Raw genomic sequence first — 13,057 nt, 5'->3', positions numbered from 1 at the left:
GGGGGTAGTCCCATATATGCTGAGGATTATATTTGTAAAAGAAGCAAGTCATTTATTTTGCATTCATTTATTGATATCTCTTGTAGGCTAGTCCTGCTCAGGAGACAGAACAATAAACAATTACAACACTTAGGGGCAAGGTCAGTCTGGAGGTCAAGGGAGACTTTTTGGAGGATGTGAAAGAAAAGTGCCGGATGAAGCAACCAGAGGGTGAGGGGTGAGATCAGTTCCCACTGAGAGAAAAGCACGTGCAAAGGCCCAGAGGTATGATATAACAAGACTAAGTCAAGCAAGTGCAACTAATTATGTATGGGAGGGTTGAGGGTGCAGATGAGGCATGGAAGAAGAAGGTTGGAAGGTAAGAGGCGAGAGGTAGTAGGGTTGGGCCCTGGCCGGTTGGGTCAGTTGGTTGGAGCATCATCTCATACACTAAAAGGTTGAAGGTTTGATTCCCAGTCAGGGCACATACCTAGGTTTGATCCCCAGTTGGGGCACATGCAGGAGGCAACTGATCGATTTTTCTCTCATCTATGTTTCTCTCTCTCTCCCTTTGTCTCTCTAAAAGTCAACAAAAACATATCGTCAGGTGATGCTTTTTTTTAAAAATTTTTTTTAAAAAAAGGAGCTATGAGGGTTGGAAAGCCAAGGGGTATGGCCCCTGAGTTGTGAAGAAAAGTCAGAGAGAAATCTATGGGACCTAGAACCTATTGGGGAGTGAGTATTATCTTGGATCCCACTGTTCTAGTACTGAGCTGGGTGTATTCCCTATCCACTCCAGTAGTTCTCTCCCAGGCACAGTATCAAAGCCTCCCGTTCACCCATTACACACACACACACACACACACACACACACACACACACGCACACGCACACGCACACGCACACGCACACGCACACGCGCGCGCGCACACACGCACACAGGATGGTCCTGCAGAGGTGTCTGTACGCCCTCTAGCGGTCGCTCTGAGCACTACGTTTAAAACTGTAGGAAACTTTCCTCTGGGCTGGGGCTAGGTCCCTTCAAAACCTTCCCGTCCCATAGGGCGGGAGGCACAGCACAGTTCCTGCTCTCAGAGCTCACAGTAATGGTGATGAGGGTGAAGGAAATAGACACAGGCAGAAAATGGAAAAACAAGGAAGAGTCCTAACTCAGTTGGACCTGGGGAAGCCTGGAAGGCTTCTCAATGGAGGTGTTGCTTCACCAGAAATGTGCAAAAGGTGTAAAAGTTTGCTTGATAAAGAAAACAAGAGAAGGGCATTTCAGACTTGAACGGGACTGTGCAGGTAGTTACAATTAGGTAGGTGTAACTGGAGTGAAGTTTTTGAGGGGGGTTAGTGGCTAAATGTGGAGATGGTGAGGTAGACATGGGTCTTACCTGCCATGCACGCAGGCTAGGCTTCGAAGTTTGGGGCCATGGGGAGCACCAAAGTTTTTTGAGCAGGGAAGTAACAAAATCAGATTCACTTTCCAGAAGGAAATCTCTGGTGACTAATGTCGGAAGAATGGGAAGGGAAGAAGTGGGAGAGGGACACCTCTCTTGGATACAAAGAACCCTACCAGGTCACACTCATAGGACACAGCTTTGAGCAGGCCTGTGAACCAGGCACATGGTGACACCTACAGACCTGTCAGTGGATCCCAGGCTGAGCACCCACAGATAAACAAACATGCACTGATATACACTCAGACACATAACTCAGGTTCAAAAGTCAAGTTGAAAGGAAACCAAGGACATGACAGAACCACATACACCCTGACCTGATGGACACGCAGGAATTCTCTCTCTCTCTCTCTCTCTCTCTCTCTCTCTCTCTTTCACACACACACACACACACACACAGGGGTCCTACACTACCCCCCTGTCTCCCCCAGGGTCCCTCACCACCTCCGGCAGGAACAAAGCTGACCCTTGCCCTCTGGCCCCTGGCCTCTCCTCCCACACCCCCTGCCCAGAGGGAGGAGCTGTTTGAAGTCTGGGCTGCAGCTGGGGTTTCCTGTTGCCTGGAGGAATGTGGGAGGACTTCTGGGGAGGGGGGAGTGGAGAGGGGCCGCCACAGGAGGAGGGGTAATGGGGGCCTGGGGGCCTTAGTTCCCACTGTACCACAATGAAGAAGGGCTTTCTGCTTCCATGGTCTCTTGGGCCCCAGCTCTGAGCTGCTCTCATCCAGAGGAGGGGAAAACCAAGGCCATAATGGCTCCAGTCCAATGGGCCTCTTGTTCCTGGATCTGTATGTAGCTGAGTGCCGTAGGATAGGTCCCCTCTGTAGACTGGGATGAATCCCTTTCTAGCATTCCACACCTTTCCTGAGAGAACTCCAAGAGGGGGGCCAGCCCCAGAACTTCTGTAGTCAGGGAGGGCAGTGCCCATCACTACCCAAGGCTCATTTCATTTTGCCCTTTCCATGAGCCCCAGGGGCCTGGCTCCAGCCTGCTGCAACTTCTCAGTTATTGCCGTTATTATTATATGACTCAATAACCCCTCACTGTGCCCTTACCAGTTTTCAAAGTGCTTTCACATCCATGTGCTCAGTAAGTCTTGCAAGCGCTGCCTATAACACAGGGAAGGGATTACTCTTCTATTTTATACATATGGAAACGGAAACTCAGAGAGTTTAAGGACACACAGTAAAAGCAGAATCAGAACCAGGTCTATCTGGCTGCTAGACCACATGGCCTCCAAACCCTGAGACCCCACAACTTTAGACTCTCACCTCTATTTCCTAGGGTCTAGCTGTACCACCTTCTGTTTACCTTTGAAACAAAAGTGACTGGAATGACCTGTTCCCAGAAAGGGATGATGCAGGCTCTTCCAAAACCTGGGTCCCCTCCTTCAAGTCTGTTTTCTCAAGGAGCTAACAGCTCTCCTGCCCAGCCTGCGGTGACTCCCACACTGTTTTTAAGGACTGGGTAGCTAACCATAACTCTTTTAGACTATGGCTGCCAAAGCAGATGTGGAGATTAGACACTAGGTGGCAGCAGCAGCCCATAGGAAGACTCATGAATTTGGGGAGATCTCCCCCAACACAATTTGGAGAGGCTCCAAGAGAAAGACCAGCCCCCAAATGACTGTGAAACCCTGTAATGCTTTATTTCCAACAATGGCCAACACCTTGGCAGTTAAAAGTACACTTCGTCTTTGGGGAGGGGACAGCTGAAGCAGCCTGGGTTGGGAGGGGCATACTTGGAAAACCATACCTAACTTCTATTCTCTCCATGGAGCCATGGACCCTGCTGACCTTGCCCTCTTAAACCTCATTACGTAACCTCTCCCCTCCCATGCTTTCCCCAAACTCCTCTTTATCCCAATGCCCTGGGGCTCCCTATTTCCCTGAAGTCATCTGCATTACCCCATCCAGTTCCTTCCCAAAACTTGGTTCAGGCTGGGTGGGCAAGAGCATAATAGGTAAGGATGTGAGGGAAGCTAAAAGGAAGGGGAATCTGGGCTTCTCCTACCCTCCCCAATGTCAAAGTCTCTCCAGTGGGGGACCAACTAGGGCAAGATGCCTGCAAGGTGCCTGCAAGATGCTGCTCCCAGATGGGGGCCTTTCCAGCTGGCCACGCCAGTCCCATGATGCCAGATCAATTGGTGTACCATTTAGAGACCTAGACTTCTCCCACTGCTGCTGCTCCCTCTGCCCCAAAAGGCCAATAAAGAATCCCCCTCAGATCCCTTCTTTTGCCCTCTGGGATTCCAGACTGTCCTAGAAGAAGGGCTTGGGAGAGATAGAGGTATAGGGAAAGAAGCTGCATTTGGCAAAATGTTACCACCTGCCTTTGTCACACACTGCATCACCCTGCATCACCCCACAGGGCCAAAGGAGGAGCCAGAAACAGGTGGGCCAAGGAAAAAGGCAGTGCTGGAGGAACTTCAGACATGGGGAAAGACAGACAAAGCTAATAGACATGGGCAAAGGAATGTCAGACACACTGATGAAGTGGGACTAACTCAGGACCAGTCAGAGCCAGTGTTGGTAGACACTGAGGACGGGACAGTGACCATGCATTATTCATCTCTGTGTCCACTGTGAGCCACACACAGACACTAGGAGAGAAGATCAGACAGAAGCCTGGGGGTCACAACTCCCTGCATGGTTCAGAGGTTAAGCAGTGGGCTTACTCTACCACTTCCTAATTGGGGGACCTGGACCTAAAGGTGTGCCCTCATCTTTGAAAATGCTAACAGTACCATCTCACCAGGTCTTTGCTGGACTCAAGGGTCCCTGTGGTGTCTAGTAAATGGCAGCAGCAGCAGTTCTCCTCCTTGGGCTGTCCAACTACCTCCCCTTGGTAACCAGGCCCTGGCAGTGCACGTTCCTCCCATCTGTGGGGATGGGCCAGGCAGGGGGCCCGGAGCTAGGAGCTGGGAGCTGGATAACAGATGTGACCTGAAGAGGAGGTAGGTGAAAGTGCTGAGCCCAGCCCCCTGGCCGCAGCAGGAGCTTTGAACTGTTGAATTTGAATCTTGCTTCCCGACACAATGAAAACGCTCAGTCGAATTCTGGAAGGGTATGCGTGTGCACGTGTGTGTGCGCGCGCCGGGCGCGCGCTTGCACTATCTGTGGGTTATCCAGGACTTTTGTGCCCTTGCCGCCCTTGGACTTCTAGGAAGACTAGGAGTTGGCGGGGCTAAACCGAGGGCTCTGTTTGAGACGGGGGTCACTGAGTGAGGAGGAGACGCTGGTGGGGCTGAGTTTTCTGGAGCATCCCTCCCGCATAAGCTCTTGCGCTTTACTCAGTAAGACACCGTTTCAGAAAGGGAGAACGTCCTCAGATTCAGAAAGCCTATCCCCCTCTCGCTCCTCTTCCTCTCCCATTTAATTGGGACGCCCCAGAAAGTCTCAGGTCTTTTGGCTAATCCCTTGATTCCCTATTAGACTCTCATTCCATTCTCAGACCCCGCCCCTTCGCTCCCACCCGCAACCTCCCTCAAGCCAGAGACACCCGTCGGGGACGAGGAACTTGGGAAACGTTCCCAATCCTTGGGGAAAACCAGCACCCCTTGGTAAACGAGGACGCCCCCCCCTCCGGAGGGATCTGGGTGCAGGGGCCCGGTGCGCTCGGAGCCGCACCGTCGGAGCAACCCGTGCGGCCCCGCCCGCGCAGCGCACCGAGCGGCCGGGGCGGGGACTACAAGTCCCGGAGTGCTGTGCGCGCGCTCCCCCCTGGGGTTCCGGATGGTGAGCGGCGAAGGTAAGGCGAGCTCGCAGAGGCAGCGGCGGCGGCGGCGGAGAAGGAGAGAGGCAGGCAGGCTGGGCGAGGGCGAGAGACGGAGGGAGGGAGTGAGCGAAGCAGACCAGACAGACAGACAGGCGGGCGGGCGGGCAGAGCTAGCCACCCGCCAGGCTGCGCTCAGCCCCGCTCGCAGCGGAGCGAGCAGAAGGCAGGAGGAGGGAGGGGAGGAGGGGGAGGGAGGGAGAGGGAATCCAGCTACCACCACCCAAAGCCAGCGTTTGCTTTCTGTCCTCATTTCCTTTTCCCACCCAGCTCTGAGAGCAGAGAAAGGCAGAGAGCGAGAGAGATAGAGACAGCCAGAGAGACAGACAGACAGCCAGAGAGAACGGGAGGGAGGAGGGCGGAGGAGGAGGAGCAGGAGGAGGACTACGCGGGGCGCGTTTTCTCCCAGGTTTGCAATTGGGGGGTGGCGGCGGGGGTGTCCAGGACTGTGAGAGTGTGTGCGCGGCGGGGAGGAGCGAGGGGGGCACAGAGAGAGCGAAGGAGTGATCGAGGTGGGGGGCGCCGCGGGAGCGGGGGGCCGTGTCCAGCGGAGTTAGCGGCGGAGAATGTGAGCCGAGGCGCGAGCCATGCTGTCAGCAACAGCGGGCGGCTCAGGGCTCCTTCACGACTCCTCTCCCCAGCTGCCCGGCGCCCGCGTCGCTGCCGCCGCCGGAAGACAGACGCCCCTAAAAGCCCCTTGCCTGGCTCGGACCCACGGAGCCGGCAGCCCAGCACTCCGGTGAGTGGCGCCTCCTCCCCAGCCCTAGAACCCCGCTGGGGACCGGCTGGCCGGGCTCTTTTGTGCAGCGCGCCAGGGGGGCTCTGCGCCCCCTCCGCGCACCCCGGTCCGGTCCGCCGGACCCCATGGCTGCGGTGCCCGCGGTGCGATCGTCTTTGTTTCCACCGGGGCCCGCGGCTCGGCTGGGCTCGGCTCGAAGCCTGGCAGGCAGTGCCGGGAAGGGGGAGGGGGAGGTGGACGAGAAGGGGGGGCGGGGAGGGGGGGTTCTCGGGTTTCCTGGCCGCCCCGCGGCTCCCCCGGCTCGGGGGCGAGGTGCGCGCCCAGCGCCGCCGCGCTCCCTCTCCTCCTTCCCCCTCCCTCCGTCTTTGGATTTAAAACTGCAATTTGCTCTCCAGCTTGCTGAGAATGTGGGGGGGGGGTGTGCAGGGGGGACCGTGGGAGCGGAGAACAAGGCTGGATTTTAGGAACGGCGCTGGGAAAAGGGGAGACTGCGGAGGGAGGAGCCCCTCCCCTCTAACCCCCAAATCCCAAGGTTCCGCTGGTGCTCTGGGAGTTGAGGGGCGGGGACCTAATGACCCGGAGGGGGTGTGGGGCGGAGGAGGGATTTGGGGCGGCCGGGGCCGGAGGGGTTGGGCAGTGTGCCCGGTTACCTGGCGAACAAAGTCAGCTCACTTTTGCATAAATAAATAATCGCCTATCAATGCGTTTCCTCTGGGGCTCTGATTGAATCGGCCCCCTCTTCCCCAGGGGGTGGGGTGCTGAGTGACAGCTGTCAGCCCCCTGGGCCGGTAGCTAGGGGTGAATTGCTGAATCCCTCTGCTTTCTGGCTGAGGGCGCCTTCCCCTGCTGGGTCCTGGTCCCCAGGCAGAGCCAGAGGGGCAGGGGGCTGGCTCTGAGTCTAGGAAATAACCTTGTTTCCTGTTCTACAGGAAAAGGGACAGCAACCTAGAGTTTGGGGGCTGGGGAGGAGGACTGATGGGAGCTGGAGGGGTTCCCCAGCAGCCTGACCCCCCAGCCTCCTGCCAGGCGAAGGGGCCAGCTGAGGGAGGAAGGATGTGGGCCTTGGCTGGCCGGAGGCGGGAGCTGGGGCTGTCCCTGAGGCGGCAGCGGGCACAGAGAGGGAGGAGGGAGAGAGAGAGAGAAGCGGGGGCGGGAATTCTCTACCGCAGACCCTGGGGGCCAGGGCCAGATGTGGAGGGGTGGGGAGTCCCCCCTCCCTTCTAGCTTGGGGGCCCTGAGGCTGGGCTGGGAGGGGCTAAGCCTGGTGCCCTCGGTTCTGCACCAGTGCCTGACTGGCAGGGCCAGCTGAATTTGGGCCCAGGCGTCACCCTGGGAGGCAGGGCTGGGCTGCACCAGTCTGGTCCCTGAGCACAAGGAGGGACCCTTGGGGGGCCTGTGCCTGTCTGTCTGGGCAGGCGTTTCCCGCCGGACCAGTTGGTGTCAGGCGGGACTTGGCCCCAGCTCCCTGGGCAGAGCTCAGGGTGTGAGGACAAGCTTTGCCTCTCCGTCAGGGTGGCCACATTTTGTCCACTGCTGTCACTAGTGGGGCGGAGGCATGTGCCCCGGCCTGGGCAGAGTCTGCCAGGAGCATTTGGGGTGTTTCTATTGTTGGCTTGTTCCTGCTCTGTGTGGCCCCTTGTGTGTAGCTTTGTGAGCTGGGGCTGTAAGTGAAAGATTATGGTCTGTCCACCCCCTCACCCCCACTTTGGGGGAAAGGCTGTGTTGTGGTGGTGACTTGTGGGGGGACCCCACCAGGTGACATGTGCATGCTGCTTGCTGTCTCCCTCCTTTGAGCAGATGTATATTTATTTTTATAGTAATGGAAAATCAAACTGGATAGTAAGTTGAATTCATTTTTTTTCTCCTGCTGTGTCAATAGTTGGAATAACCCCCGGAGACTGGTGAACTTCTTGCCCCAGAGCTCCCACCCTTCAGAGGTTGCAGAGATCAGTGAGGGCATGAGCATTGGGTGACTAGTGAGCACCAGTCCTCTAGTCTCTGTTGGTCTGGCATTGGAGCAGGTGCCCAGGTGGGCAGGCATTGCCCCCTCCCCAGGCAACCCCCCACACCCCAGGGCGTAATCTGGCCTCTCAGCCACCTCTTTGGTCAGTGCCTAATCTGTGCCCAAGCCTTCAGGGATATTCTCTGGGTGGGCTTTCCTCCCCCTGCCTAGGCTCCGAGCCACGTGCTGATATTTATTTTCTGTAGTAAAATCCATTTTTAATGCCGTTACTTTTGAAATAATATAGAGAGAAACAAATGTGATGTGTTTAAGTTGCCCTCTGTGAGTTTTTAATGTGATCTATGGCTGAGGTAGTGATGGAAAGAACTGTTGGGCTTGGAGAAATTTGGTGTCATAAAGAAAAAGAGTTTGCTGTTTATTATGGTTGCTGGGCTGGGGGTCTGGAATAGGGTCATAGGGGCAGGGAGCTCCAGTGCCCCCCCCAGGTGCTGCGGATGGACAGTGTAGCTTTTAGTTTGGGGGTATGAGGGCTCCAGGATTATTTTGCATTGCTCCCCAGCTTTTAAGGGGCCTTTAGTGAGGGGGCTTGGGAGTTGGGGGCTTTGTTCTCCCCCTTCCACCTGCTGAGATCTTGGCAGGGAGGCTTCTGGAACCCCCTGCAGAGTTAAGTGGAGGTGTACTGTGGGGAGTTTGGACTTGGATCCTAAAGGAGATTAAGGGATGGGATCTCTGCCTGATTGTTGTGGTTGTGCTAGAGGCTTGAGGGGCAAACTGTCCCTGACAGAAACCAGAGGACATTTTTGGGGGGGGGCTACTCTGGATTGGCAGAGCTCCAGAGGGACATTGCTCGTTCTCAGATCTGCTTGGAACACTGACTCTCGGCCACTCCCTCCTCTTGACTTTATTTGCCATTGGACAGGGGTTACCTCCAGGCAAACCTGATCTCCCTCATTCCCTGCCCCCCACCCCCACCCCCAGGTCAACGTTTGTTTGTTTGTTTTTTATTTATTTTTGGTTTTTGGAATACAGAGCTCTGTGTCTCATGCCAGCCAGCCACCCAAGACCAGGGGGTGCCATGCCTTTCTAACAGATGCTCAGGCACTTCTGGTCTGGTTGATTAAGGTCAAGCAGGCTCACTATTATGGGATGGCGCCCAGCTCTGCCTCTGGGTCCCCTGGGTCTCTTGGGACAGAACCTGGAAGGGGAAACCGGGATGGGGTGGAGACCGCAGGAGGGAGTATGGGTAACATTGTTGCTAATGTCAGCAGATGGACCCCCCAGGGAGAGAACTGGGCGAAAATGGGGGAGGTATGGGGGAGGTGGGGAGTGGAGAGACCCAGACAGCCACTTGCTGGTGGGGAGAGAGAAAGATGGTGACAGAAGCCAATGATGAGGGGGTGAGAGAGAAAGCAGGCAAGGAGAAGAGCCAGGATCACAGCCCCCGGAGATGGGGTCCAGGTTGTCAAGAAGGCCTAGGCATGCGCCACAGCCCCAAATGAGCAGGCACGGAGGGCCTCTCACCCAAGATCAAATGCTGGGATTGTTTTTGGAGGAGAGACAAGCAAATGTCTTTGGGAAGAGGGAGGAGGACAGGTGGGGGAGAGAGAGAGAGAGAGAGAGAGAGAGAGAGAGAGAGACATGGAAAGAGAGATTCCCACAGGAGGAGGGAGAATGGGGAAATGGGGACCCTAGGGGTTACTTGATTCATGCTTCTGCCCCTCTGCCTTTTCCAAATGTCTGGGGACAGAGCAGAGCTCTTCTTTGGACCTGGGGGCGGGGCCTGAGGCAGATTCTGAGCCCCACAGGTTGTGGGTGCTCTATTTCAGGAGGCACTAGGGTTTTAAAAGTGGGGAATATTAGGGTCCTAGAGAAGCCAAGGACTTCATCCATTTGGGACCCCTTCCCTTGTTTGACAGGAAACCAGGTCTAGAGAGGGGAGCCACTTGCCCAGTATCGCAGACACTTGGTGGGGCAGCCTGGGACCCATACTCTTTTTGCTCCACCTCTCTGGAGCTAGAGAATTAGAACAGCTGCAGGGGGCCTCCTGGGCTCAGAGGGGGGGCAGAGCCTGGGGAGAGGAGCAGGCAGGCACCCTTGTGGCCAGAGCCCCCCCAGGGGAGGGGGAGGTGCTGCTGCAGGGAGAGAGAGGAGGGAGGGGAGAGAGGAGGGGAAACAGTGAGTCAGGCTTCCAAGAGCTGAAGATGAGAGAGCCAGCGCTGGGAGGGAGAGGGCTGGGAGGGCTGCTCAGAAGCAAAGAGAGGGAGGGGGCCCAGCCAGGGGCAAGGAGAGCTCTGGAGGGAGGGAGCCCGCCCCTGGCCCTGGCCCAGCAGCAGGCCTGTGCTTTGTGGAGGGTGCCACCAATATGGACTTTGCCCGTGGTAGGTCAGGAAGGAGCCAGATTCTGCCTCTGCAGTGTCCCTTTCTTTCCTTATTATTCCTCATTTATGACCCCATCCCAGGGTCTCAGGGGGGATGACTGTGTCCTCCCATCTCTTCCTCAGTTTCTCCATCCATTGTGGGATTCCATCTATTCTGGGAAAGGGGGTAGGGGCACAACATCCTGGGAGGGTGTTGAGGGATGCTGTCTCCAGCTGCTGTCTTTGTGCTGGGGGCACTGTTGGAGCTGCCACTGGTGCAGGGTAGGGTGCCAGGTCTTGGGTAGGCTCCCTGTTGAACCCTTAGAGTTGCTGCGCTGGGGAGTGGAGGTGGCTGGCTGTGAGTGCTGGGGTGCAGTCTGTGTATGTGTGTGTGAGTTTGTGATGTGCTGATCTGGTGACGTAGGTGGACTACCTGGGTCTTCTCAGGATGGCCAGTGCCTAGGCGGGGCCTAGGACTCCACATGTCCAGAACCACCTTCCACTTGAGGACAGGGGTGACACTCATGTGATCCCCATATCCCCATGACTCAGAGACTCTGGGAAACTAGAAGGTGGTAACAGCCCCTGTGGGGAGCTAGCGAGAACTGCCTGTGCAACCCCTCATGCCTGGAGCTGGGACCAGAACTGGAGAGATCCCCAGGGACTGTCTGGAAGGAAGTATGGGAGGAACCTCCCCCAATAACTGACAGGTAGCTAAGGCTCTCAGCCCCCCCCCCCCCAAAGGCCTGGCATCCCTCAGTCCTGGATCCCAGTATCTTTTCTGTTGGATAGGGGATAAGGAAGGTAGGTACTGAGGATCTGTCTCCTGCAGGGCCTGGCTTTGGGGAGGAATGGCAAAGTGAGGGTAAAGTGAGGCCCCCTGCCTCTTCCCTGTCACACATGCAAACTCAGCTGCCGTGAGGCCCTGCTTTCTCTCCTCTTTCTGCTCTGGGGTCCTTGGCCTGAGAGCCCAGGGGAGGGGCCACTTCTGCAGCTGGCTGGCCCCGAACTCCCAGCTCAGCCCAGCTGCTACTGAAGCTTCCAGAAGCTGCAGCTCTGCACCCCTTCCCCACCCCCTGAGCCAGGAGAAGCCTTTGCTGACCTGGGGGAGGGTGCCTTGGGGAGTGAGTGGGCATCCTCACTCATAACAGACAACCAGACAGATGGGTGGTGGAACAGATGGACAGAGACACCCACGCTCAGGCAGACGGAGAGAGACGGACAGATGGACCAGGACAGGGAGAGACGGACAGACAGAGGTGCTGGCAGAGAGGAAGAGTCAAAAATGGAAGGGAGAGAGAAACAGAAACTTGGAGACAGGGTGACCAGGTGACCGAGAAGGGAGAAGGAGAGATATGGTGGAGAGAGTGAGAGGCAGGAAGAGATAAAGAAAGTGGGAGACCCAGACAGAGAGAGAGAGGAGAGACTTGAGGCTACAAACCACAAACAGGGATTTGATGAGAATCTGGAAGGTGTTTTCTCCTGCTTCCCTCCCCAAACCCCCAGGCCAGCCAAGTCTCCATTCCTTCCACCCCCAGCTCAGTTTCCAGCTGCTAAAGAGGTCAGGGAGAGAGAGAGAGAGAGAGAGAAAGAGAGAGTGAAACAGCCCAGAGACCCCTCCTCCTTGCTCTTTTTGTAGGGGGGGGGAGCTGCTGGAAGCAGATCTCCCAGCCCTGACCCCTACTCACAGATGTACATACCTCCGGCCTCTTGGAAATTAGCGTCTCACACTCACCACTCACTCGGTGTATGTCTCTTTGGATAAATGCACCCCCACCCCCCATAATCACACCTGTCCACACAGGCCTAGCTTCACATATACACACATTTTGTGACATACAAATGTCCACTTTTACGCTCATTTTGAATCTCACAAACGTAGCTAGTGAACGCATACCTATGCTTTCTTACCCATACATAGGTGGTGGCACAGGCCTCACTATGGGGTCTCGGGATATGTTTGACACACACACAGTCACATACAGTCACACTCTCACATGTACTGTGGCAGTCACCAAAGCAAAGAGAAGGCTTTTTCTTTCTTAGACATGAAGATCAGGGTTCCCAGGGAGCAGTGGGGGTGACAGTGGGGGTGGTATACTCCCTCACTCTCACCCAGCTGGCAGGGTGGGATGCCAGGAGGCCCTCAGTTGATGGGAGCCCTCTTGGGAAGTTGCAGGGCTGGGCCTGGACACAGGTAAATTGGCTAGTGGGTTGCGTGGTGTGAAAGAGCTGAAAGTTGGTGAGGGGGTATGTGTGTAAGTATAAAATGTACACATATGTATGGATGTAAGGGATGGCAAGTGTCTGTTATGGTATGTGTGAGAAAGACTGAGCGCATGTGAGGTGGGACATGGATGTGACAGGGAGATCCATGGTGTATGGAGTGTGTGGGTGTATATGTGGTAGCTGATTGTCAGGTATGTATGTGTGGATGCATGTATGTGGCAGGTGTGTGACTACCTGGCTTTTCAGAGTGTGGGGTGTGAAATGTGTGTACATATGTGAAGGTATAGGGCCCTGGGGGTGAGCTGCATGTGTGTGAGAGTGCAGTTACACAGATGTGAAGGTGTGGAGGGGTATTTGCATGTGAGTGTAGGCAGTGTGCGCAGTGAGGGGTAGCTGCCTGTGTAAGACTGTGAGTGTGTAGCCTGGGTTGGAGGGCTGTTTTCCAAGGCCAGAATGCTGCTTGAACAGAGGCCATCCGGGCAAACACATGCGAAGGGGCTCCAAGGCGCACAGTTGGGCACTGACCCACACAGCCGCGCAAGGACAGACAGACC

General features: G+C 56.0%; 1 long non-coding RNA gene across 2 annotated transcripts in view; it reads left to right on the top strand.

Moving 5' to 3' along the window:
• Window positions 1-5,169: 5,169 nt before the first annotated feature.
• The window catches only part of LOC308561095, a 48,304-nt gene continuing 40,416 nt past the window's right edge, over window positions 5,170-13,057 (top strand). For both annotated transcript variants that reach the window (XR_013999430.1, XR_013999431.1), the window contains exons 1-2: window positions 5,170-5,191; window positions 5,857-5,954. This is a non-coding gene — a long non-coding RNA (uncharacterized lncRNA). The remainder of the gene's footprint in view (window positions 5,192-5,856; window positions 5,955-13,057) is intronic.

This window comes from Miniopterus schreibersii (assembly GCF_964146895.1).
Source record: "Miniopterus schreibersii genome assembly, chromosome: 8".
Taxonomy (NCBI): Eukaryota; Metazoa; Chordata; class Mammalia; order Chiroptera; family Miniopteridae; genus Miniopterus; species Miniopterus schreibersii.
This window is presented reverse-complemented; position numbering and strand designations above follow the sequence as displayed.